The sequence below is a fragment of the Mesoplodon bidens genome, assembly GCF_964165515.1.
Source record: "Mesoplodon bidens genome assembly, chromosome: 6".
NCBI lineage: Eukaryota > Metazoa > Chordata > Mammalia > Artiodactyla > Ziphiidae > Mesoplodon > Mesoplodon bidens.
Window position 1 is genome coordinate 112,016,069 of NC_138162.1, and position 26,085 is coordinate 112,042,153.

General features: G+C 50.4%; 1 protein-coding gene across 1 annotated transcript in view; it reads left to right on the forward strand.

The window, feature by feature from the left end:
- The first annotated feature begins 1,237 nt into the window (after nt 1-1,237).
- Nucleotides 1,238-26,085, forward strand: part of GATA4 (GATA binding protein 4) — a 79,824-nt gene continuing 54,976 nt past the window's right edge. Inside the window, exon 1 of the mRNA XM_081237603.1 lies at nt 1,238-1,318. The gene's annotated coding sequence lies outside the window, so the exon portion shown is untranslated. The remainder of the gene's footprint in view (nt 1,319-26,085) is intronic.

Consider the following 26,085-nt stretch of genomic DNA (forward strand, 5'->3'; position numbering starts at 1 on the left):
CTTCATCTCTCTAGTTCCTTTTCCACCAAACATTTGTTCTTTGACTTCTGGCAATTCATTTACCTTTTCTGTCTCAGGTTCCTAGTCTACATTTGGAAATCAGTAATAACTTTTATGTTCTCTCCTTTCCTTGCAGAGATTGTTGTAAGAATCCTGGAGCCTGGGAAGAGGGAAATATGTAAAAATAGAAAGCCATTGTGTTTATTCTTACTATTCTTAAGAACTGCCTTTGGGAGATACTGACTCCTCAGGTGAGACTTACCCTAAAGGATGCCAGACGTGACCCAAGAGAATTACACAGCAGGCCTGTCAAGAGAGATCTCTGTCAAGGGAGCTGCTGCTCCCTGTTTCTTTCTGTGTGCCTAGCACAGCCCCGCAATCCTGGGTCATTTGTGGGGCAGGGAAACGTGGTAGCCAGTAGCACTGTACATCCCTGCAGTGTGAAGGGATGAACTCCCCATCACCAGGAGTATTCAAATAGAGTGCAGATAATCACATCGCAGGGAATTCCTGCTTTGGGTAGGAGGTTGAAATTCTGTGTTCTCTTCCAATGCTAAGAATCCTTTGATTTCTTTATTACTGGATTAGGAATCAATTGATCTGAATCCAGTGTGGGCTCCATCCGCTTCCTTGCTATGTGACTAGCCATGTTCCTAACCCCTCCGAGCTCAGTTGCCTCAGTTATCTCTTATTATGTAATCTGCCCAACTGCTCCTGTCCTGAGGAGCCCAGGAAATGCTACCCGAGCAAGGGCTCTGAAAATCTGTTATTTTTTATTGCCATGCTAGGAAGAATATAGTACTGCTGTTATTATCATTCCTGCCCCCCGAGGATGACAGCATGACCCAAGCAAAGACCACAGAGCAGCCCTCCCTGCTCAGAAGGAAAGGACTAGAGCCTGGAAGGGACTTTGGCTGGAGAAGCCGCACTCCGAATCAGCATTTCTCCCCAAGAACAGTGATTCCTTCCGTTTCTTTCTTGTTGATCTCCGGTCCTTCCGGGTGACCTTTCAGAAGCATCCCTGGAACCTTGTGAACATTGACTTTTTTTTTTTTTAATGTCCAACCAGGGCTTCAATCCCTAGCAGGGTTTCCTTCTACTTGTACACATACCAAAAAAGAAAAAAAGGCTTGCTGAATTAATGAACCACTTCCCTTATCTATTTTTCCTGTTATCTAATTCCGAGGGGAAAGCTGGGAGTTCCGAGGGAGCTGGGAGACAGCTCACAACGCCTCCCTCCCACACGCTGAGAATAGCCTGGAGTCCCCGGGACTGAGGGACGCTGTGAGGAGCCGCAGGGACACCGCTCCCACCGCGGGTGAGTCCCCTCCTGGCCCCCTTGGTGACCCCTTCATCAGGGCAGAGAGGGAGATGCACCGAGGGAGCCGGGAGGGCCCGGAGCAGGGGGCTGGAGGATAGAAGGTCGGTGGGGGAAGGGGGGCAGGGAGAGGACCAGCCAGTGTGGACTGAGGGTGTGCAGAGGCTCTCAGGCCTTGGGGACAGGAAGGATGAGATTCTTTGCAGGCCAAGCCACAGAGCCAAGGCTTGCTCTCCTACTCTCGCTCTCTGGTTTATTTTCTTGGTTTCTTTTTCTTACAGTTGGGCGTCATTTTAGTTTCGCCATTTTCTGGTTCGGCTTCCCACTTGAACAATCAGAAATTGATGGGGATGGGCAGTCTCTCAAGAAAAAACAAATAAATTCACGCCACACGAAAAGTCAAACGATCTGACCAGGTGCCCCTGGGTCCTCTTGCCTTTGCTTCCTCCAACCCTCCCAGATCGCATGGCTTTCCCCTGGGGTCCCTGCTGTGGATGCTCTGTCTTGAGAACTGGTTAGAAAGTTTAGGAGAACCCTTCCTGACCCAGGTCAGACCTGCCTGGGATGCTTTCAGGGCAGAAAATCTCACTGGCGTTTTTTGTTGGTTTCACTGGTGGGTTAGTAAACAGGCCTCGTGGCCTTCAGGATCTGATAATTTTCTTCACCTATTCACAGGTCAAGGGTCAGTCAGGCTTGGTGTCGGGTTTAATTTTCCCTTAATTCTGGAGCCAGACATGTGATGGGAAGGAGGGGGTGAAGGTGGGTCTTAACAGGTGTACCTCAATGATGGTATTTCTCTTCCCCGAGCCCACTTTGCGCTTTCAAGAGCTTGGTTGCATATGCTTTTTGCAAACAAATCGAAATTACCTCTGCTACCTATAAACCCACTGTTCGGGCAAATGAGCTTGGCATCTTATTTGTAGCTGAGAAAAGGGCTCAGTCGGAAAGAAAAGGAGATACGGTGGTAAAGACAGCGGGGCAGGTTTGAAAGCACACGGGTAGAGAATGGCCAACCATTGCTTAAAAACGAAGGCTCTGGGGGAGTTTGAAACCACGCAGGTTATCTGAGCTTCGTCCACTTGCCCAAAGGTTGAAAACACACAATGCAGTATTTTAACTCTGTAGCCTTAGGAGGACTAAACATGCGCTCATCTGGAATTGGGAAGGATTTAGCGCAAAGTCTCTTGGTGTCTGAATAGTTACTGCAAATATTAACTGCAAAGCAGAGAATGGAAACGTGTTCCTTCTGCTACGTTTCCCTCACGCCGGCTTCCAGCGGGGTGATTCAAAAGCTGTCTCAAAACTCACCCTGATCTGCCTTACTTATCTTTCCCCTGCCCAACTCTGGTTCCCTTAACCCTCCCCATTTCCCCCCAGGGCTGATATTCTCATTCTTCTGTGTGTTCTCCAAAATTAAGGGAATTTGAGAGGTTTTTTTTAGCAGGGCAAAATCAGGGAAGCGCCCTTCTGAATTGAGGGAAAAGCTTACTGTGAAAGGCTACTGGAATCCCATCACAAAATTGATTTGGCTTTTTTATTAATAGTAGCAATGTGCTGGATTTTGTTTGTTTGTTTCTGTTAGTCTTATTTGATTAAATCAGCCTAGCGTAAAAGGATATTTAAAAGCCCCACTTTATGAACCTTTTTTTTCCTACAGAATCATTAGAATTCATGTTTAGCAAACTAGACATTTCCTGTTTCTTCTAAAGCATTTGTCTCTGAAAGTGACTGCATTTCTGAATTCGATTGGCAGGGAGCGGGGAAATCTTAGTTTTGTGGGCTTGGTACTGAGGAAATGTTAAGTTGCTCTTTATCCCTGTCCTATTCCTCAAACCCAATAAAATATCCATTTCAAATGACTTTCTAATGCCTTGTTATATTTGCCAAGTGATTTATGGGACGGAAAATTCTAGTTCGGCATGTGTAAGTCCAGAGATGGTTTAGGGCTGGGGCAGCACAGAGACTGAAGCAATTCAAGCGATCAATCTCCAGCTGTCTAAACACAGCACCAAGTGGAGATTCGAGACAATTATCCGAATAATTGGGGGGGGAGGCACTTTCACCTGAACTATCTAGATAAAGGGGCGACACGGGAAAATGTGCGTGGCCCTGAGGGCTCTGCCTCGGCTCTCTCCACGTCCACGCGAATTCGGGAGATTTTTCTCTAGGTTCTCCGATTAGAGGTGCGCGTGGGAAAGGAAGGAGAGGTTTCTAGAAAAGCTTAAAAGGGGCTCCCGCCGCGCCACTGGGAGAGGGGGGCCTGCGCCGCGGGACGCCCCCGCTGGGTCTGATAAAGTCCCGAAGCCGATCTAAGGTCAATAAACCAGGCGGCGTCAGGCTCCGGCGGAGGGTCGGAAAGGACAGGGGCGGGAAGGGAAGAGAGCAATCTCGAGGCTGTCGGCGGAATGAAAAGGAGCCGAGGACCGAGGAGGTCCCCGTCCGGGCGCCGGCGTGGGGGCGCTCGGGGCCGAGCCTGGGCCGCCGTGCTGGGCGCGCAGCCCCCGGGAGGGAGTAGCGCGGGCGGACTGGGTGGGGTCCCCGCGGCGGTGACGGCGACCCTGGAAGTGTCCCGGGTCCTGGGCGAACAGACCTAACTCCGCCGAGAGTGTGAAGAAGGGAACGAAACGTTTGGGGGGAAAAAATTAAGAAACGGAGGAGGGGTGAGATGGAGCCTCCGAAATAATGAGAACACTCAAAACCACGTCTGGGAACCCTCCAAGAGCCAGAGAATTGTCCCAACATAAGAAAAATTAGGAAAAGGATGCCAGTAGTAACCATTAGTCATCCGTTTTCATCCCTTTTGTACGGCGCTTCACAGTTTACAAGTTCCTTTTACATAGAGCTCTTGTTTCTCCCACCGTTCGCATGGCGAGAGAAGAGATTGCAGGAAGATTTTCTGCCCCAAGTTACAGCACATCGCCAGGCTCCCCCGCAACGAGGCTCGAACCGGTGGCCGAATGACTCGTCCTCATCCGAGAAGATCTTCCCAGGAGAGAGCCCGGATGAGAAGTACGCAGCTCTGCGGAAACCTGGTGGATGGAAGCCTGAAAAAGCGCTTCGGGGCTGCTAACCTCCCGGATCGGGCGCCTCCGGCCGAGCCGTCTAGTGCGAAGCCCGAGTGCGGGTAGGGGACGAGGTGGTGGTGGTGGAGGGGGCTCCCCTGGAGGCTCGCGGGGTCCCCGCCGACACCGCGCCCTAGAACCCGCGGGCCTCTGCAAGTGTACACCAGCGCCCTTGAGCTTTTTCCACTCTCCTGCGCTCGGCCCACAAGGCCGCGGAGCCCCCTCTTAGTCCTGTTCCCGGCGGGGCCGACGCTGGTTTGGTTTGAACGCATTTCAACTATTGTGGCGCCTTGTAGGCCAGGCCACCTCGGACGGCTGTCGCGCCTGCGGTCTCCAGGGTCGGGTCTCAGGCCCCGGGATCCCCGCGCAAGCGAATGTCCTGAGAGTAGGGTTGGTGGGCGAGAAAGCCCAGACCGCAGGCTGTGGGGTCCGGACGCGCTCCGAGCCCTGGTGTGACCTCGGGCCTGGGCCTGGCGCTGATCAGAACGCTGCCCGGGTTGCCCTCTGCACGGGAGACCCATTTACGGAGCTCAGAGGCGGCGGGATGCTGGACGCAGGACGCACTGATGGCGGGGGGCGGGTTGGGTGCCGGGCAAGAGAAGGGGGGCTGGCTTTGCCCGCCGCCTGCGGGCCCCTCTCCGTGTGCAGGGCACTAGCGGACCCTGGACCCGCTCGCCCCGAGGCCTCTGCCTCCAGGGTCGGGTCAGCGAGGCTTGAGAAACCCCGTCTCCCGGTGTCCTTCCAGTCGCGACCGCCCCTGTGAAGTCCCTACACTGGCCAAGAATCACAGATCACAGTAGGAGTTTCATCAAAACGGTTATACTTACTTACACACACACACACACACACACTCCATCCCCCAGTTAGGCTGTTCTGCATCTCAACATCCCCGTGGAGACACCCCCCCTCCCCAGAGTCGAGGGTCGCAGCGAACCTCCGCAGACTGCAAACCCAAAGGCACTGGATCAGTCATTTCTTCGACCGGGTTAGCGGGGTAGGGGGGTGGGGGCGTGAATGGCAGGCCCCCGGGGCTTGCAGGCTTAGTGGCCACGGACACCGGGTTCAGGGAGTCTCCCTCGGCCTCGGCTCAAAGAGCCTTTCAGGCACGGCCCCGCGCGGGGGCTGGAGGTAGAGATTTTGCGCAGCTTCTGGACTGGGGGCTTATGGGGGGATCAACGGGTTCCCGGGCCTGGGCACGCTGAGGTTCTGGGGCAGTCTTTTATTCACTTCTCGGCCCGCGCCCCAAACTCGACAATTCCCCAGCAAGCCTCCTCCTGGTCTTGGAAAAACTCCCCGCAGATCCTTCCAATACGTCACGTCGCTAAACCCGGGGACAGTGCCTGCAATGCCCCCCGCAGATGCCCGCACCGGGGGGCTGGGGTCCAGGCGCCTGTGCAGCGTTAGCGAGGGTCAACGTTGGGCGGGGGTTGGAATGGCTGCTGCTTTTGTTTAGATGTTGAGAGATGTCGTTTCTCCGTTATCCACCCCACTGGTCGTTCTTAGGGATTTTCTTTATTCGTTTAGTATTGTCTTCTTAACTTACACACGCTCTGCCTTTAAATTTTCCTCTGCGTCTGGCCTGATATTTTCTCATCCCAACCCAAGACCCTTACCCCCTTATAGTAAATTCGTTTTTACTAATTCGGGTGTCCAGTTTGCACGCAGAAGTTACCTGATGATGTCTCATTGGATGAATCAGAAGCCTTCCTGTTGGCGAGGTATTTTAATTTCTGAATGTTAAACTACACAGTAGCGGTTTTGCTTGCCCTCAAAGAATTTCTTAAATCTCCACCTCTAAAGAAGTAGCGCCCTACAAAATTATTTTCCGGCTTCTAAGTGGATGTCTAACAAGACATTTGATTCTCTCAAAATCATGATGCAGTGTTGTTGTTTAATGTTGTGGAAACATTTAATACTGAGCCAGATGATTTGTCCTGCCACACCTTTTATTATGGCTTTCCACTAACTCCAAAGATTCAGCAGGAAATTGATACGGTATAAATAGATAACTTTCAGTTGTTCATCAGCTAAGATTTTGCTTGCTTTTTGTTATATCAGAGTAGTTCTAGCGTAATAATGATAGAACAATTAGTCTCTCCTTGTAGATAAGTCATAATTTTGAGCATCTATTATTTGTTTTCTATGGAATTTGTTGTTAGAGCCTACGTGAAAATTTTGTTTCCTATAATAGTGCTGATAGATAGTATATCCTTTTCTTTTTCAGAAAATAACTGGAGACCCAAAAAAAGTAGCTCATGGCGGGGGGGCTGTGGGGAGAAGTGTCAAGGTGTTTTTTGTTTGTTTGTTAAGTTTTTGGCCACACCCCACGGCACGTGGGATCTTAGTTCCCTGACCAGGGATCTAACCCATGCCTCTTGCATGGGAAGGCAGTCTTAAGCACTGGACCGCCAGGGAAGTCCCTCAAGGTTTATTTCTTTAAGAAACTTTTAAAAAGAAACTTTAAAGAAACAAGATCATTAACAGATAAAAACTTGACCATGGGAAAATCAGAACGGAGGTCAGAAAGTTAGCTATGCTTCCTCTGCGATGATTCAAGAACAACAAAAATTAGGAAAGGCAGTACCGCACTGGTCGCATGTAATAGTCCCTGTTTGTGCAAAAGCATCTCTCTGGTATTAATGGCGGGGGGAGGGTTGTTCAAAGTGTTCTAGCTTCTGGAAAGTTGACAAGCAGAATCTACGAGTTGTAGAACTACTCCCTAGAATTCAGCAGATAGTAGCTACCGACCACATCGGATACCTGCTTCCTTAAACACTATGGGAGTAGGGGCAGGATTTAGGGTTCAGGGCAAGTCCTGCGAGGAGGCTCTGGGAGGAAACCGCCTGAGGGCCCCAGAATTTGTCAGCTCTCCCGGCCCTTGTACTTTCCCCAGGCTTGGCGCGGGGCTGCCTTCGAAAACTCTCAGCTTGGTGGCCGCTCGGGTTTGCTCCAGCCGCGATAACGGAGGGGCTCGCTATCTAATCTGGACAGCAGCATGAACAATCCATTAGACCTCGGCATTTATCCGGGGCGGGGGAGGAGGGAGGGACGGGGGCTGGCGTGCCCCACCCGGGCCTAGGAGGCGCTGAGCTGGCCCATTGGAGGCGGCGGGGGGGACGGGGGGGACGGGGGGGAGGGGCGAGTGGCGGGGGAATTAATGAAGCTGAGTTCGTGTGGACTCACAAGGCGCCCCTACGTGGTATGCTTACGTTGCTGGTAAACTATAATTCTACCCATTGTCAGTGTAAGGACGAATTAGGGTCTCTTTGGGTTTGGAATATCACATTTTCTTTTTACAATGTCTTTTTCAATGTCTTTTTCAAACTCCACGCCAGTCAAGGGGCGCTGTAAGATTCCAATTTTCACCAGTATTCCCTGGGACTTGGGAGACTTAAATCCATCCACCCATTCTTTCGTTCATTCATTCGGCAAACATTTACAAAGCTTTCCTCCGCCAGGCATTGTGCCTTGTACTGACATGTTAAATTATTTGCCCAAGATGAGGACTACGCTGGCGACGTGGGCGGAACCCTAAATCAACTATTCCAGCCCCGTGACTGCTCACTTCTTTCCCCCAAGACATACAAATCAGAGACGTTGGGAGTTAGAAGGGCCTCAGAGGTTATCTGGTCCAGGCTTCAATTCAATGCAGGAATCCCTGCCCCAGAAAGCTGCAACGAGGGCCGCGTGGGCTTGAACGAAGCTCCGTGGACTGGAAAGTCTTTCCCTAGAAGAAGTCGGTCTCCGCTTGCCCACACCTAAGCTCAGGTTGCTAAGCCCCCCGTGCCACTGTGACCCCCCAGGTGTCCCGCTAACCCGGCTGGGCCACCTTCCCTTCAGTCTTCCCCTGGGAATGGAGTCTCCAGGTGCAGGATACTAACCCCCAAAGAAATGTTAGGATGCCATTGGCCGTAGTCAAGCTGGCCTGCCTCGCCTGTCCGTAGGGATTCTGTGCTGCCAGCCAGAGTATAGGCAGTAGCCAAAGAATGTCCAGAGCCTGGATTCTTGTCTCAACACAGCCGCCTACAAGCTGGGTGACCTGGACCCAGTTATTCCACTTCTATTTCTGGCATATTCGAAATAAGATGTGTGAATGTGCTTCTCAATAGCGGAGGATGTCACCTTATTCAAAGATAAAATTCCCCCTCTATAATCTGAGATTATTCTCATTTGCTGTTTAAAAACTTAAAAGCTACAAAAGGCAACTTCTGGATAATGACCTCATCACAAAGAACGTTCTGGAAACTTTAGTTCTGATGAGATACTAAGGGTGCATTGTCCCTGGGTGAATGTGAGAGTTTAGACTGTAGTGTTAGAATAATGTGATTTGAATCCCATGTCCACTACTTACTGGCTATGTTATTTTGGGCAAATTGCTTAACATTTTTGTGCTTCGGTTTCTTGTATTTTGAAATCTTCACAAACCTTAGAGGGCAGACAAGACCTCTCCCAGTCCCTAAAATAATCTCCTCTCCCAGTCCCTAAAATAATCTCCAGAGTGTAATTCATTAGCCGGGCATCAATGTCCCTCATGGGTTTGTTTGGCTTTGTTTGTTTTGTTCTTAACCTGTAACTTCAAAACACCGCAGTAGTTAAATTTGTCTAACAAGAGGTGTAAATTTATCCCAAAATTCATAAATATGTTTTAAAATTATCTCACCCAAAATTGAGTGTTGCTGGTGGGAATTTTGGATGTAACCCTTCTGGAAGGCAATTTAGCAATATGTATCCAAAACACTACAACTTTTCATATTTTTTTGACCCACTTTTTCCAGTAATAGCAATTTACCCCAAGGAAATAATCAGGGGTTTACAAGATGCTTTACTTACCAAAATTTATGTGGATTTGACAAAGGCACTTGAAACATTTATTTATTTTAAGGAAAAATAGAAAATAACATAAACTCTGAACATAGGAGTTTTCTTACATAAACTGCAAAATCCATAATGTAGCCATCAAACTGTTTTCCTTAAAATACTTAATGACATGGGAATATCTCATAATATATTTTTTAAAATAAAAAGTAGATTATGAAATACTGTGTGAAACTGGCTGGGTGGGGTGGGGAGGAAGAGAGACAGACAGACAGAAAACACTAATGTTCTCCATGGTTCTTTCTGGGTGATGTGGTTAAGGACAGATTGTGTTTTCCTTGTTATACTCACCTGTATTTTCCAAATGAACTACAATGAGCTCCTGTTTCTTTGAAATTAGAAAAAAAATATTTTTGAGAGGGGTGGGGATGATTGATCACATCCAAGACATTTCTTGCTTCTTAAGATTTCATGACTGTGGTGCTTATGACAAACATTCATTTTAGAGAATATAGCTTTAAAGTCCCCAAAACTCAATGGACTCAAACTCCAAAAACAATCCTGGACTCTAGAGACATTTACGTTTGGTAGGAGTGATTTTTCCACAATGGGGTTCTCCCTCCCCCTTTAGAAAATGTTTTCACAGTCATCCAGATTGCCTCAGAATTTCACTTGCAACCTTGAGTGTTGCTGAAATTGAAAACAATAGTCTAAGTTCTTGTAAATTTTTCCTCTTCTCAAAACTCCCTTTGCTGGCAGAAGGATGTGGTGGAATGTAAGGCCAGGTGCTCTAGTCCAGCTGCAAATAAAAGCTGACTATTCAGGCCCCAGGAGAAGAAGAGGGGAACTTGGGTAGGGGAAGCAGACCTTTAGTGGTGGCCAAAAAGCTGGAGAGAGTGTTCAGAAGGGAAGACCTTTGTGAAAGCAAGAAAGTTAACCACTGAGAACGAGACTGAGGACCATATAAATTACAAGTATTAGTGAATGTCAGGTGCCATTTTCAAAACTGAAATAGTTTTTATTTGTAGAGGAATAAATAGCAGTTTATAAAGATGAAGGCTGCCTTCCTCCCACTTCATATGTGGAGTGTGCCATGGGGTTGAGGGGAGGGTGGTAACACAAAGAAATAGAAACAAAATCCCACCATAAACTTAGGGAGCCTTCAAAAAATCTTGTACTGAGATTTTTAATTTAATGTAACACATTCGGGCAACAGAAGATAAAAGTAGCATTGAGTTGGAGGTCAATTTCATTGATGTTAATTATCATATAAACATTGAGCAAATTAAAAAATTGTAGTCTGAGTACAGTAGAGGATATCGACTTAAAATACAACTCCTATCCTCTCTCTCTAAGCTCTATACTTTTTTTTGACTCTGAGGTCAGCCTTTGGATAGTTGGTTGGTTGGTTGGTTGGTTGGTAATAAAGGAATGTGAATAGAATTTTGGTAGAACCACAAAATTTTAGTTTTTTGTAGACTGGAGCGAGTTTCTCTCTGCCCTTCTCCATCTACGAGGCAAGCAGGGCCCAGTCAGGCACCATATTTATCTTCACGCCACATTTGCCAGCCCCCTGCACCGTACAGGCATGGTGGTAGGTAATGTTTTGAAGAATAATCTCACAGGAGCACATTCTAGACATCTTTGCTGACTGAATTCTCTACAACAAAGATCCTCAGTAACAACGGATTTCTCTGTACTTGTCTCTGAAGGGAACAAACCCAAAGCCTTGAGCCAACCATATGTACCCTGCATCTGGCCAGGATACATCCTGAAGCAAGGGGTATGAGAAGTTAGGACAACCAGAGCTGGGAAGCGTGCATATTTCCAAAGCCTTCACAGAATGCTTTATTTTCTACTACCTAGGAGTTCCTTGGTCTGTGGGCCAGTAGATATTGGCTGATTTTCTTATCACTGTGCCATTTAGCATTCTCAGAAATGCCTCATCAGGCACGGGGTTTTCTTGAACACACACGGACCCCAGGGAAGTATCCTAAGTGCTCAACCTTTATATAATTTTTAAATAATTTCCAAGTGTAATTAAAATAGAGATCAAACTATCCTTCCCTTGACCCTACGACGAACTGATTAAACAAACATTACCTTGATCGATGGCCTCGTCTGTAAGATGCAGACAAGGAATAGCATCTATCAGAGTCCTTTCACATACATATCACATTTGATCCTCACATTTGATTGTTCTTTGGGGTAATCAGTGTGGATATTATTAGAGTATTATGCCCGTTTTATAGATGAGGAAACTGAGACTCAGAGATGTTGCCTTGCCAAAGGTCACACGACTAATAAGTAACAGAATAAAACTCAAAATGCCCTACTCTACCTAGTAAGTGCTGCCTTTCCCACCCTCCAGGAATATGCTGAGGATTCCTGAGATGGTCTATATGAACTGATTTGTAATTGCTGTAATAGCTGTTATCAGGATCCCTTAATTCACTCATCTGCAAATGTTGAAATCAAGGAATGACAGAGCTGCAAGGCTCTTAAAGCTGATTTAACACACACACACACCTTTCATTTTACAGGTGAGGCCCGGGGAGGTTAAGTGACTTGCCAAAGGTCACCCCACGAGTTAGTGGGATATGACCAATGTCATTTTTAAAAATTAGGTAAAACAATTGTATACCAAGCCCATTTTTATGGCTTATTTTAAGCAGGTTAATAAGTATAGCAGGCACAGCTTTAAACCCGACTGAGTAAATGCTGACCCTAGTTTATAGATTCAGCGGATAAGTAGCAATAAGGAATTATTCACCTCTCATTTATCATCCAGCCTCTCCAAGGTGCGAGTTATAAAGTGAAGCAAATAGCAGTCTGAGAGCCTCCACACATGTGAGATCAAAACAGTGAAAATAAAGTGGTTTGCAAAGCCATACATTTACAGTGTGGCTGGGACCCCAGGTCTCCTGAAATGTGAAAGAGAGAGAGAGAGAGAGAGAGAGAGAGAGAAAGGAAGGAAGGAAGGACGAAAGAAAGGAAAGAAAGAAAAGAAAGAAAGAAAGAAAAAAAAAGAAAGAAATTTGTGTATTTCACAAATAGGCACTTTTATTATACAGAACTCCATATTTGGCCTCCAGAGGCATTCAATCATTCATTCATTCTTTTGGGTGTGTATTGAGCACCTACTGTATGCAGGGCACAGTGGGAGGTATGGAGAATGATTAAATACTACTCCAGCCATCGAGGACCATTTAAGCTAAATGAAGTCACAAAATAAAGTGTGCGTGCACGCACACACACACACACACACTTGAACCTCGGAGTCAGCGGGTATAAAGGGATGTGTGGGTGGGAATGGGAGGAAAGGGAGACTGCCTGACGGCTGGGGTAGCCACAACAAGGAGCACACGGAGAGGGTGTCCTTGCCACGACCTTGTCCCCCAACAACATTTCTTTATCATGAGAATAGGGCTGGGAACCGTCACAGGCAGAAAAAAAAAAAAAAAAAAGAAGACAGTGAATTGACTGCCCCAGTTAAGAACCCAATCCAAAAACCTCCACTCAGCTACATGTTAAATACAAACAAACTGGTGAAGAGATGGAGGGGTTCTGCTAGGGTGGGAACAGCAGTTAGAATATTTGTAACATATGTTGAAAATGAATAAAATTAACAGTTGATTTGCGTATTGGGGAGGTGAGCGCTCATGAATTCTCATGTTGTTATTCAGAAGGTTTATTTTATTATTTAAAAAAAATCAATATCTGCTCCCCAGTGGTGCACCTGAGGCCCAAAGGTCATTGTCAAGAACAGGGCAGTCACAAATCCAAAGTGACTTTGCTCTCAGCTGCCCAGACAAAAGACGCCGTGAGGCTCCTCTTTTAGCCCCACCTTCATAAAATGGAAGCATTTTCCAAGATATTAACTCAAAACCCTTTAATTTGTAGATGGGGAAACCAAAGCTTAGAGAGTCCAAGTGATGAAGGGTGACCATTAAATGTATGTGAAATTATGAGTGAATTGTGTACTATGAATAATTACGCAGGACATCGGGCATAAACTGGGACGTAGGATCACCCCATGAAACAATGAGGGTCGTGACAAGGACCAAGTCCAGAACCCTGTCCATTATGCCTCCCCCCCCAACCCCATCCACAGCTTTGCTGCCTTATTTCTTTTTATTTTGAAGGCTGGAATATTTATGAGGATAGTTGAAAGCTCTTGTCCAGAAATGTCTTACGTACCAAATGCCCCTTTTGGCTTGGTTTGTCCTCTGTCTAGGAGGGGCATGAAATGACTAGTTTTAAATGTCCATGACTCACTGAGACCCTTTACTGCAGCCTGTTTCCCCCACCCACCCCCATCGGGGCTGAGCCCTGATCACCGATTCCACCTTCCTGCAAAGATGGAGGTGGCAGCGCTCACCACGTACTCGGGCTACCCCAGAGCTCCCGCCTTATCGCTCATCCTCTCACCCTAGTGGCTGCACCCGGGTGAGGAAAGCCTGGCCTTGGCATTCAGATTTATAGAGGGCAGCTATCAGTTCCTAAGGCAGCATATTGAAATGGAAAAACGGGGTATGACCAGGTCTCAAGGCACCTACTACTGGCTCTGCCATTAAATGGCCGCGTGACTCTGGATAAACCTGTAGCCCTTTCTGGGTCCTAATCACCTCATCTATTAAATGAGTGCCTTGGACCGGAATCCCAAGCCCCCTTGCAACTCCAGCTCTCCATACCAGTGTCAGTGTCAAAAAGAGGCCAAAGGTACCTGGGCCCCTAGTTACCCCCACAACAGGGGCCCTCGGGCTGAGGTGCTGGTGAGGCATCACATGGCACCTTCTGCACATGAGCTTCTCTGTGTTTGCACGGTGGAAGGGACCATGGCACATGTGTTTCCGCCACATCCCTGGTACTACATCTTCAGTCATAAAGGACAGAGAGTTACACTGTGTAAGGACGAGCTGGAAAGTCCAATTTTCTGAACTCAATTCAACAAACTTTTAGAAACATCTACTACATGTTAGAAACTATGGAAAATACAAAGCTATCAAATAAGATTTCTGCCCTTGAGAAGACTGAAATTTGGAAGAGAGGGTTATGGAGACAGGCGGACACGTGGAGCGATTAAAGTGAAATACAATGTGTTAAAGCCTGTGGAAAAGATGGGGGGGAGGGGAAGGGATTGATTCCGGGAATTGAAGTCTTTTTAAAAAAATATGTTTTAATTGAAAGGAGGACATGTGAGAAGAAAGCCCTTGCTTTTTCCCTTTTCTATCCCTCATAGTACCAATGCTTTGCTCATAGTGGCAGTATTTGGGTTCTGGAATCAAACTACTTGCCTGTAAATCTTGGCTCTGCCACATATTAAGCTCAGCAACTTACTTAATAGCACTGTGCCTCAGTTTCTTCATCTGTAAAATGGGGGAATAGAGTGATTGTGTAGATAAATGAAATAGTCAATCCATGCAATGTACTTGGCACTGTGCCTGCATATAGTAAGTGCCCAGTGGTAGCTTTTACTCAGTAAACGTTTGCCTAGTGAATGGACTGAAGTTTTATCTGCAGTCCAAGCCTTTTATCATAGACATGCAGGTGGGCCTCACATTTTGTGTTTCTCCCCGAACATACTCATTATCTATGGCTAAGACTGAGTTCAGACTTACAGGTCTGGTGTTCCCACCCTTCCACTGTGTGGGACCAGCAGTGAGCCCCTTGTTATAGAACCTTTTGAGGAACAGAATGGCACGGTTTGGAGATATCCACCTGAGGAGATTTAATGTCACAAAATGTTGGTGTAGGAAAGCACCCAGCCTCTGCCACTTACAGACAGGAAACTAAAGCGCAGAGAGACATTAAGCAATTTGCCTGTGGTCCTGCCACTCACCTGGTGGCGGATTCAGGATTAGAACCCAAGACTTCCGACTCCAGATCAATGAGCTTCCACCAGTCACCTGCTCCCTAGATCCTGACCCCCTGGCCTGAGCTGCTTTCTGCAGGGAGTCTCTTGGGCCACACCTACCTGGGATCCCTCCCTTGGCTCTCCGTCCTATGCCCCAGAGGAAAGACTACCTGTTTCCCAGTTCTTAGGTCACATCTAAGAAGGAGGGCCCTTTACCTGTCAGAGCTAACCCTTGACTCAGACTGGGTGGGCGGGGGTGGGGAGAATGGAGAAAGGAAAAATCTGAGCACTTCAGCACTTCGTGTTAAGTTGTCTCCAGGGCTGACTTACTTCTTTAATTCTCACTAAGCGAAAGTGCTTTGCAGGTACTATGTTCACGATCCCCACATGAGTGTCACCCACAGAGAAGGTGGCCCTGGGGGCTTTCGTTAGAAAGGCAGAGGGGTAAGGCCACCTGACCTAGTTCTGCAGTCCGTCTGGCGCTCAGATAGCTGCTCTTCTAAAACGGGGCAAAGACAAGATGGAGGAGCGTGGAACCGGGAGAAAGTGAGCGGGAGGTTGAGCATGAACTAAGCTGGATCCTATCTTTTCAAGCCGAGCAAGTGAAGTGTTTTTCGCTATTATAAAAACGAAGGTGAAACCTCAGAAATGTACAAAAATGGAGGGGGGGGGGGAATTCCACGCTGGAACCTTACCATCTTTACATGTAGGTGCATTGACTTTTATTCATCTATCTACCTGTCTTGTTTTCTATCACGATATAAAAATTCGAACGAACCCAAATGGAATGTTCGCCGGGGTCCTGATTTTGCTCCCCTCACGCGGGCGTGAGTGATGCCCGGGAAACTGACTCTTCCCCTGCTAAGTTGTGCTGCTCGAGACACTCCTGGCGGCGGCGGAGTCCCGCCTCGCGGGGCGCGGCCCCTCGGCTGGAGCAGGCGCTCCTCTCCCGGGCGCGCGGCCGGAGGGCGGGCGCCGAGCTTGGACGCCGGCAGGGTCTGCGGCCGCCGGGTAAGAGCGGAGGTCCGGGCGCAGGCCGAGCGAGCGTGGGGGCTCCGCCGGGGAGGCTGCGGCCTCGGGCAAGCGGGGGCGGGCAGCCGGGCGGCGGCGGGGAGGGAGTGGGGCCGCGCACCGGGCGCCGGGCCGGGGAGGCCCTTCCGCGCCCGCCGCCCCCTCCGCGGAGCCGGGTCGGGGCGCGCCGGGGGGCGGGGGCGGCCGGCCGGGGGCTGACCCCGAGCGCCGCCGAGTCTGCGTCCGCCCGCCGCCCGGCGCTCGCCGCCCGCCGCCTCGGGTTACGCGGCGGCCGTCGGCGCGCACCTCATCAATAAGGCCTGACAGGCCGCCGGCTCCGCTGCCATCCATCACCCGGCCCGCGCGGCCAGAGGCGCAGGGCGCCCCTCGCGGGGGACGGGCGCGGGCCACGGGAGCCGGCGGCCCCTCGGGTGAGCGGGACCCGGGAGAGGCCAGCGGTCACCAGGGAGCCGGGCGGACTCCACGTAAGCCCGAAAACAGCCCCGCGCGACTCGGAGGCAGCGTTTTCTATGCATCAACAAATATTTGACTTTATTCCACCTCTTAATCCCAGTGTCTTTTAAGAACGTGTTCATTTGTTTTTAAAGAGCCGCAAGGGAGCTTAGAAATGATCTATCACAATCCGCACATTTCACAGATGAGGAAACTGAGGCAGAGTGGGGGACTGGGCATGCCTGAGGTCACGCAACCTGGTGGCGATGCAAACGAGAGGCCAGGTCTCCTGACCCCCCCACCCCGATTGCCAGCCCACGCGCCGGCCACATGGGCACTGGGTAGGACCCGCGACGCATATGCGTGTTTGGCATCGGATGTGTGAAATGGACGAAGTCGTGCGCGTTGTAGGTTCTCGGTGTGCCTAACAGTCAAGCCAGGTCGCCGCCTGCGTGTGTGTACACGCGTGCGCGCGCGCACGCTGAGGTCTAGAAAGGGAACAGTAAATGAGGCAAAAGTATGGGGGGGGACATCTACATATAAAAATAATATAGTTCCTTGAGTCCATTTACTTCCTCTTCCCGTGAAGTCTTCCCTCCCCCCACCCCAAGGAATTAACATGGTTTCTCTTCTAACTTATCTGTTGCAGCACTTTCTCCTGTTGCCTGTTTGCAGGGCTCTTTTTCTCACTGGTCTGAACCAGTTTGGAGGTAGCGACGTATGTTCATCCCTACATCTCCAAAGTTTGCATGGTGCCTGGCACACAGCAAGCATTCAATACGTGTTTGCTACGGTGAATTGCAATACCTGTAAGGGAATCCAAATGATTAAGGTTCAGAGGACATCGAGGCTGAAGGAACTGCCAGATCATGGTGTTTAGTCTCATTTCGTGAGAGAGAGACTGGCCCTTGATTTACCTCTGGCCCCCAGAGTTCCCTCTTTTTTTTTTTCCCAGAATGCTACCTGCCACAAGCTCTCCTAGCTGTGGCTTCCTGCATGCTTTTTACTCCTTCCCTTCCCTTGCCACCTTTTGGTTCTTCCAGTGCTTCATTAGCAAGCTTTGGGAGGATGGGGAGGAGAGTAAGAGGGCAATAGACAAAGCCAATCTGTTTGCTCTATTTGTAACAGGAAATAGTATTTTGTGGGGTTTTGTTCTGTTTTCGTTGATGGTGGTGTTTTGTGTTTGTTAGTGCTGTTGGTTTTTTCATTTAAGTGAACAGGATGAGATTAAAGCCAAAAACCAATGGGTGTCTGTTAACATTAATATTCATTTTTCCTCCATGACCACAGAGGTTGGCGAGAGTTACAAACGATGATATTATCGACAACTCTTGGAAGGGGTAGAAATGAACACACACACACACACACACACACACCACTTTTATTGAGCAGAAAAGGTAGCAGAGCCATCCTATGGCCCTGGTAGTCAGTGGCTTTGGGCTCGCTTGCGATGTCTACTAGACCATGACTTCTGTAAATACAGATACAAAGTGTAGTTTTATCTGGCATAAAACACACTTTTTTCCCGGTTACCATCTATCTGCATGGTAGCCCTTCCGCGTGCAGGTCACGAACTGCAGCTGAGTGTAATGAAAATTGATGTAAGAATCAGAGCCAAAACAACTTATCCTGCAGAACTGTTGCAGGGCTGAATATGATCATGTGCAGGAAAGGCCACGTTTCACCAAGTGGACTAAAGGAAGTATAGTTGTACTCCCAGGGGCAAGCTCATTCTCTCAAGGCCAGGCCTTGGCTTATTCTTGCCTCATGGGACCAGCTGGACAAAACCCAGTCTCCTCTGACTGACTAGCTTCTGGCCAGCTGGGTCTCCCCGCTCTCCATCTGCTGCCAGCCAGTTGCCTGGGGGAGCAACAGTGTGGTTGAAAGTGACTTAGCAATCTCTGAGCTTCTGCCACCTGGTTCCAGGACTCTCAGGATGAGACAACAGTCACCCTCCCTGGGAAGTCACGCTTCCTGCAACAGGCAGGACCAACCTTGGACGCTGGATCCTTTTAGAAGAGACGCAAGGCTTTCTTTTACATAGAAATCACTTTTCTGAAGTATTTTAGGGGGGGAGTGAATCATGTACCAGGGATGTGAAGTCTCACTAAAGACTGGAGATGGGAGTGTGTGTGTGGAGAGAGAGAGAGAGAGAGAGCATAGGGGCTGAAGAATTTTCTCCTGTCCCAGAAATACTCTTAACCCCCGGCTTTTTTAAAAGTCTGATTTATTGAGGTGACATTTACATAGAGTAAATTCACCCTTTTTAGGGTACAGTTCTATGCGTTTTGCCAAACACACAAATGGTATAACCAGCACCACAATCAAGATATAGACTAGTTCCACATTTTTTCACTTGGCATCTCCAGCAAGGCTCCTGACCGACAGCAGCAGAGGCTTCTTCACAAGGTAAGGAAGTGCCTTGGGCAACAGGAGAAAAACCGTGAAAACAGTGGCACTGCACCCAGGTAGACGTGTTGGAGTGAAGCAGCGGAGAGTTCTTGCTGAGAGTGAGGGTATCTCTGGGGTCCTGACACTAGGAGCTTGCTGTGCAACCTTGGGCAAAACATTTACTCTCTCTGAACCTCAGTTTTTTCACCTGTATGTCGGAGATAGTTATGGTTGGTGTTTAGAATTCTCTCTGCCCCTTGAAAATCTATGATATAATTGTACTGGGTGTAGATCACAGCAAGATGGATTTGATAACCAAATGTGACACACTCCTTATGATGGAAACTGCCCAAATCATTTGAACTATTGGTTTATAAAGATGGCTTTGTCAAAGAGCCTGAGAAGGAGAATCAAACTGAAAAAGACAAGTAATTACAATGTACTGCATTTCAAAAGTGTTATATATGGGGAATAATAATACAACATATAACCTTTGGGAACTGGCTTTTTTCACTAAGCATAATGCCCTGGAGATTCATCCAAGACACTGTATATCACTGAATGGTATTCCATGGCATGGATGTGCCACAGTTTGTTTGTCTATTCATTCGGGGGAGGGGATTTGGGTTTTCAGTTTGGGATTTTACAAATAAAGCTGCTATGAACATTTGCAAAAAAAAAAAAAGATATAGGCTAGCTCCAACACCCCCCCAAAATGTCCTCCTCCCCCTCTGCAGTCACTCTCCCCCAAACCCCTGCCCCTGGCAACCTCTGTTTTCTATCCCTATGGTTTCGCCTTTGGGAAAATGTCATACAAACGGGTTCACTTAGTCTTTTGAGTCCAACCTCTTTCATGCAGCCCTAGTGAACTTGACATTCACTCCTGTCGCTGGGTGTATTTGTAGTTCATTCTTTTTTGTTCCTGAGTAGTATTCCCTTGCATGGCCTTCCATCCATTTCCCAGTTGAGGATCATTTGTGTGGCTTCCAGTTTGGGGCTATTAGGAGTAAAAACTGTAAGTGTGAAGATACCAGCAATCCTCTTTTATAGATTAAAACACAACTTACATTTAGCTTTTCTTATCCTGAGGCAAATCACAAATAATTCATATGCTGAGCAGCCATGTTCAGAGAGTTTGGGATGGGAATGTCACAGTCTCTGACAATCATATGTAGAGGTTGGGGGGGGGGCGGGGAGGAAGAGGCGGGGAGAGAGAATGAGAAGCCAGGGCTTTTGGAGTGGAATAAAGACCAATTTCTCACCTAGTGATTGTGAAATTGATCACTCTTGACAGATAAGGCTGTGTCTTATTCTATCTGCTCCGAGCCCTCCAACCCACCCCTACCCCATCCCCAAGCAGAGTGTGGGCTATGGGAACGGGACATCTCCAGAGACTTCCTGGGCTGGGGGCGCAAGGATCCTTCCCCTCACAGGGGAAAGGTTCCAGCCCCAGTGAGAGGTGGTATGAGATGGAAGGGGGAGGACGGGCGGGCGCAGCGAGCTGAGGCTCCTGGGGTCAGCTCAGCCCCTCCGAGGGTGGAACCCTGCCAGCTCTTCCCATCCAGGTGCTGATTATTCCATTTCACTCAGACTCTAGCCTCTCGGTTTTTCTCCCTTTAAGTCCCTTGCTCTTTGGCAATTTGCTGTGGATTAGCACCTCTGCTAAAGAGGGCCTGGGGCTGTGGAAGAAAGCAGACTTTAAAGGCAGGACACCCTTGTCTTTCAGTCAAACACGCAGATACAGGAGCCTGTATGGGAAAGTTGAAACTAGCGAAGAGAATTGGAATGTCAAGGATGTTGCCGTCGTTTTCTTCACTCAGGTCAAAATACAGCAAATAGCCTTTTGACAGAAATAGGTAGGTCAAGCTGTTGGAAGCTCCATGCCTCCCATTTTCTTCTGCTGTTGCAAGAAACCAATCATTTCCAAATAAGTAATAAATATCTCCATGCGCCCAGGGGTGTGTGAGAGAAGGCAGCCCACTCTCTTTGGGCACCTGCTGCCACTGAGCGGTGGTGGCCTCTAAGCGACCTTACTGTCCATTACAGGGAAGCCCAGGCCTGTGGAGAGAGGGTCCTACCCCACGTGCAGGACCGCAGGGCCTAGAGCCCTCAGCCCCGCAGCCGCGGCTTTGGGAGATGCCCCCGGGCGGGCTCTGCTTCCAGAGCTGGGGGGTGGAGGCGAGGGAGGAGATGCTGTTTTCGCACTTGGGCTTCGCGCTTCCTTGACACTTTCCTGTCTCTCGCTCCGCCGCCAGGTCGCGGCGCCTGCCTGGGCGTCTTCCCCAACTCCGGGTCACCTCGGGCTCGGTGGCCCGGGGAAGGGTGCCGGGGGCGGCCTGTGCGGAAACCGGCCCAAGCTGGCGCTAGGAACACCGCGTCTCCGGTGGCTCCACAAGTCCCGACATGAGCGCCGGGGTCTTGGACTGGCAGCGCTCCAGCCGCTGGGTCCCCGTCAACACCGCAGCCCTCCCGGGAGCGGGGCGCGATTCGGGATTGACCTCGCCCCGTCTGGTCCCCTCGCCTCCATCCGGCCCAGGCCTTTCCTTCCCAGTTCTCTCGCTGGCCTCCCCTCTCCCTGGGGGTCTCGATCTCTATTTCTGTCGCCTGGTCTCTTGACTCCTATCTCTTCTTCTTTCTCTGGGTCTGTGTTTCCCTCTCCGCCGCCCCCCGCCCCGTTTCCCTGGTCTCTGTTCCTCTCTGCTCTCTGCCTGTCCTTTCCCTGCTGTGTTTTTTCCATAACACTTCACACCACCTAAAAGTCTATACTGACTTATTCATTCTCCATCTTCCTCTTATAGAATGTAAGCTCCCCAGGCAGAATTTTTCTCTGTTTTATTCTATGCTGAATCCCAGCGCCTCAGACAGTCCCTGGCACTGAGTAGGTGCTCAGTAAAAACAGGATGAATGACTGGCTGAATGAGTTAATTGATGAATGAACAAATCCTGTCCCTCTGGGTTCTCAAGCCAGTCTTTTTTCTGTCCTTTCTGCCTGCCTTCTTCTGTCTCTCCCCCTTTTCTCTGCTTTCTCTTGTTTCTGCCTCTCTCCATCCCTCCCTCACTTTATTTTCTCGGTCCTGCTGTCGGACAGCGTCCCTCCAGCTTTCCAAAAGGTATGGGTTTGGGCCGTCCGCACCGGGAGATGGTACACCTGGCGTCTCTTGTCGGCCTTTGTCCTAGGGAACCGGGCAGCCTCCCTGTCCAATCGTCGCAGCCTAGGCGCCTAACCAGGTCCCTAGCTGAACTCGACCTCCAAAATCCTGACTGTGCGCCTGGAAATCCCTTCTTCCTGCAGACCCCAGAGTCCTGGGACTCCCGGTTTCCTTAGAGGCAGCCTAGATTTGAGCGAGAGATTTGTAGGTGGAGGTGCAGATAAACACTCTGCAGTGACTCAGACTGGGCCTGTCTCTCCGTGTCTGGCCTGGGCCTCAGGGTCCTACTCTGAGAAATGGTGGTGACTCTAAGCACCTACTGTGTGCCAGGGGATGCATTCCCCTTTGAAGGGAGTGTTGTTTCTCCAACTCCCAGCAACCCTGAGAGATGCTATTAGCAAGTCCTTTTGCAATTGTAATCATTTAACAAACATTTATTGAGCATCTACTATGTGCCAGCCCTGGCTGCTGCCCTCATAGAGCCTACATTCTGGGGTGTGTGGGGGGAGGAAGGGGTGTGTATAAGCAACCACAGATAAGCGAATTTGTAACTCCGGGGAACAGAAGGCCTAGGAATTAAGCAAAGTCACGTTTTATTTATTCCAAGAACATTTATCATGCTCTTCCTCTGTACTGGGCGCAGCCAGTGCTGCAGCTTCAAAAGCCCCTAACAGGGTAGGAGGGAGGGAGAAGCCACAAGGGAAAGAATGGGGCCCACGTCACCAAGAGAGATCCTGGAGGTGACAGCTTCGGTCCCCAAGAGTAAGGCCCCTCCGGACAGCTCAGAGATTCTGCAGGCCCAGAGCGGTCTCGGTGCAGCCTGGGCAGTGGGTGCCGGAAGCACCCGCTTGCTGCTGTTCCCCCACCCCCATCTGAAGTCTCCCATTTGGAGGGGGAGAGGGAGCCAGGCTGGGCGAGGGTAGAGGGGCGAACGCTAGGGCGTCAGCCTGGCCGCAGGGCGCCCGGTGCTCGGCGACCTGCTGGCGGCAGAGCCCGGACTTGCGGGCGCCTGGATTGGGTTTCAGTTCTCGCCTCCGCTGCCCCGGAACCTGAGGAATGCCCTCCCCATTCAAAAAGCTTTTGGCATCCTTCCCGAACTTGGTGAAAACGTGGAGACTCCTTTTCTTTCCCTTCCCACAGGCTCTTAGAGTATGAGACACAAACTGTTTTATTTAAACTTGATTTTAATTTTTAAATGCCAGATGTCCCCATTAAATGAAATTTAGAAATATTTGAAAAGCAAAACGAGGGCTTTAAAAAGCGTTTCGTTATAGAAACTCGATAATAAGTAGAATGGATGAAAGAACTAAGACTCAGACATCTAGATTCGAGACCTATTGCAGGGCGCCCCGGCTTTGCCACCTCCAACAAGTGTCTTAACCTCTCTGGGTCTCCTAGTTCCTGTTTGTATGAGGATGGGAACATCTTCTCTCCCTCCCTCTAGCGCGGCGATGTTGTTGTTTCCTCGAAAAAAAATGGAATTTGAAAGTGTTCTGTAATCTGGAAATACGGAGTGTGTGTCAGCAACGCTAGTCCTCAGGGCCGGAAGCAGCAGGAAGCGTTTGCGGTCTCCGAGACAGCATGGCTTCGCCTTGCAGCACCGAGTAGCCTGTTCACAAGCAAGACAGAATTAAGCAGCGTGGCTGACTTCTCTCCTCACGTCCACCGGCAGGAGGCTGATGGGCGCTTCCTGGGCGGCAGAGCTCGGTTCCCGGGGCGGGGGTCTCTAGCCCCCCTCCCCAAGAATTCCCGCTGCCAAGGCACAGGGGCTCGGGAGGGAAAGAAGGTCTACTAGCCTCGCAGCTTAATTCGTTCTCCATTTTTCCATCCGCGGGCGACGGCCCTGCTCCGCACCCGGATCCTCCGTGCTCCACCCGCGGGGTGGGGTGTGGGGCGACGCTGGGCGCAGTGCGGGCCCCGCGAGTGAGGACCGGTTGTCGCAGAGGGAGAAGGAATCGTGCCGAGGGCGCCAGGCCCGGCGGGGGAATTGGAGGGCCGCGTGGGGACAGGAGCCGGCAAACGTTCAGCGCGGGTCCCTTTGCCTGTCTGTGCCGGAGCCCTTAGGTACAAGCTCGCAGAGACGCGTCTACATGTCGGAGGAATTCGTTACACAGGACGAGGGGTGACTTTTCCAGTGCCCTCCCCGGTCCTGTCTCTCTGCGGGTTTCTTGCTCCCGATTAGAAGACTTTGGGGGGCTGCTGTTTTTTCAGGTGTCGTTGGTTTTCAGGGCTGGCGGCTGCCGAGGCTGATTTCTGCAGGGTGCCCGGCGGCCGTACCAGCCAGAACTGAGACTGTGGCCCCGGAGTTGCGCTCGGCTTAAAGCAAGCCCGCTCGGGTCCCGCCAGGGACTCCGGAGAACCCCACCCAGGGAGACCATCGCTGTTGTCGCTGTGAATCCCATCGTCCACTGTTTATTAACTTTTTTTCAGGGAACTAGAGTTCCGATTCCTCTCTATTCCATGTCCTGCCTACAAATACGTCTCTAAGGTATGGACCGGCTCAAGTCCCAGAGGCCTTAATGGAGCAAAAAAACCTGGCAACTTCGTCTTGTGTCCTGGAGAGATTTTTTATTTTTTTAATCGAATAGCACATCTTAGTAATTCTTATTTGTCTAAATTTCACGACTTGACTCTTCAGTAGACCCAGGCCCTTAGTAAAAAAGGGGCCAAAGACTTTACAGTATTACATTTTCCTTGTAGATTATGGGAAGGAAAAGTGGAATGAGGGCATGAATGGGGTTGGGCCATATCCCAGGCCAGCCCAGAGACATCTCCTTAAAAATAGCCAGGAGTCCGAACCTCAGAGCACACCACATGCGCACACACCCCCAACTCCATTCCCAGCGGCCTCCTGAGCGAGGGAGAAGCCTGGGAACTTAGCGGCAGCCGATAAACCTCCTCCAGCCGGCGGGCCAGCGAGGCCTTGAAATGCTCTCCGCTCCTGGCAACGGCGCGGCGGCCGCGGCGGCTCCCGCCTCGCCCAAGGGAGGGAGGGGGTGAGCGAAGGAAGGAGGGAGGGAGCGCAGGAAAACGAAACACCCTAAAAGAGCGGGCCGCTCGCCAGCCACTCTCGGGACCGTCCTTGAGCTGAGCCCTCTGGGGAGAAAAGTTGGGGCGCTGGGCCCAAAGGGAGGGGAAAACGCAGAACACAGACACAAAATTCTCGGTTCCAGGCATCTTCCTAGAAGCAAGGAATCTTTGACGGATTCCCAGGCTTCAGCCCACCAGGAGAGCGCGGACGGGGCTGGGGGGCTGGGGTGTGTCGGTGGTAGTGGTAAAGGAGCTCTGTCGCAGGCCTGGCCAGGAGCGCCCCCCTGGTGCATCCGGGGTTCCTTGAAAGGAAGCGCTTAGAAAGAGCAGTCTCTTCCATCAGGGGTCTCACAACAGCCACACAGAGCGGGGCCTGCTCTTGCCCCCACCACTGTACGGGAGGCTGGGGGTGGGGAGTGGGCCGAGGCTGGCCGCTGGTCACCCAGCTACTGCGACCCTCAGCACCCGCGCTCTGGCGCCTTGGCCGACGCGGCACTACGAAGGTAGCAGCCCGCGTGGGAGCGGCCCGCGTCCTTGGCTTTGGGGAGGACGCTCAGATGGCCGCTCCGCCAGATGCTAAGTCGCAAGGCCCAGTCTCCAGGTTCAGCCCCTTTCGCCCTCTGGGGGTCGCGCGCGGGAGGCAGCTCTGAGACACGGGGCATCGCTGGAGCCACAGATTCCCAGGGAGAAGAGAGATGCCGGGGCAGCTTCCTGCTCCTCCGAGCTCAGCCTTGCTCAGAAAGCCCTCGTAGGCCCCTGGCGCAGGCCTTTGGCTTCGTGGCTCTCTCGCTCACCCCAGGGGGAAGGAGGACCCGTTTCAAAAGCACAGGGGTCGCGTGCCCTTCTCGGCTGCATCTGAAAGTGCGCCGGTCGGAGTGTCCCCGCGAAACCGCCTTTACTCATGTCCAGCCTCCGGGAGCCCCAGGACCCCCTCCCTCTTAAGTTCCCAGGCCTGGGATCTGCAGCCCCCAATTCTGCAAGGCGCTGGCGAGGAGCTGG